Here is a 1399-nt window from a genome sequence, read left to right on the forward strand (position 1 = left end):
CATTTCGGGGAGGGAGAGCACAGTGATCACGGGACTTTGCATTAAAACTCAGCACAGCCCTGTCACAGTGGAAAGCAACAGGAGCCAGAAATCAGCCAGCACCCACAGAGGGAGCATTTAGACCAGCCCTAGCCAGAGGGGAATTGTCCAGCCCAGTGGTCAGAACCTGAGTTCCAGCTGGCCCCACCACCATAGAGCTAAAGTGCTCTTGGGTTCTAAGTAAACTTGAAAGGCAGTTTAGGCCACAAGGACTGCAATTCATGGGCTAGTCTTGGGGCTATTCCAGGCTCAGAGACAGTGTACTTGGGAGCATGTGACCTAGTGAGACACTAGCCAAGGGGGCCAAGGGAGTGCTTTTGTCATCCCTCCCCCAACCACAGGTAATGAAGCTCACAGCTCCTGGAGAGAGAGGAGAGAGTTAAGAGAACTTTGTCTTGCAACTTGCATACCAGCTCAGCAACACTTAAATGGGGCACCAGGCAAAGCTTTGAGGCCCCCATTCCAGGTCTTAGCACCTGGACAACATTTCTAGTCACAGCCTGACGTATTTAAAATGCTGAAGGAGACGTCGGCACCAGCTGCGGGGCAAGATGGAGGCACTGATTTTGGAACCTTCCGTGTATACTGTCAAAGCCATCCTGATTCTGGACAATGATGGAGATCGACTTTTTGCCAAGTACTATGATGACACCTACCCCAGTGTCAAGGAGCAAAAGGCCTTTGAGAAGAACATTTTCGATAAGACCCATCAGATTGACAGTGGAATTGCCCTCTTGGAAGGCCTGACAGTGGTATACAAAAGCAGTATAGATCTCTATTTCTATGTGATTGGCAGCTCCTATGAAAATGAGCTGATGATTATGGCAGTTCTGAACTGCCTCTTGGACTCATTGAGCCAGATGCTGAGGAAAAATGTAGAAAAGCGAGCACTGCTGGAGAACATGGAGGGGCTGTTCTTGGCTGTAGATGAAATTGTAGATGGAGGGGTGATCCTCGAGAGTGATCCCCAGCAGGTGGTACACGGGGTGGCATTAAGGGGTGAAGATGTCCCCTTTACGGAGCATACCGTGTCTCAGGTGCTGCAGTCAGCCAAAGAACAGATCAAGTGGTCACTCCTTCGGTGAAGACCCCACTATTCCTGGCTCTTCATCCTCTTCAAAAAATTCGCATGTCTGCTGTGAATTTTCATCGAGTTCCCCAATTGATGTTCTCAGGGTCATCTCGGGGATCACAGAGATCCTTAAATCTCCATTCTGTTTGTGCTTGTCCCCCCAACCTCCCCTACACCCTTCCTATTCTTTTTCATTCTTCTTGCAGTTCTAGGAGTAAAGCTCCCAGCGTATTTAGATAATAGGGCAGGGGAAGCACCCTCTTTCTTTCTAGACTGGATTATGCTCAC

The 1399-nt window shown here is 49.2% G+C and overlaps 1 pseudogene; it reads left to right on the plus strand.

Moving 5' to 3' along the window:
• The first annotated feature begins 571 nt into the window (after positions 1-571).
• LOC103236125 (coatomer subunit zeta-1 pseudogene) lies at positions 572-1149 on the plus strand (annotated as a pseudogene).
• Positions 1150-1399: the final 250 nt, after the last annotated feature.

This window comes from Chlorocebus sabaeus, chromosome 7, assembly GCF_047675955.1.
Source record: "Chlorocebus sabaeus isolate Y175 chromosome 7, mChlSab1.0.hap1, whole genome shotgun sequence".
NCBI classification, from domain to species: domain Eukaryota; kingdom Metazoa; phylum Chordata; class Mammalia; order Primates; family Cercopithecidae; genus Chlorocebus; species Chlorocebus sabaeus.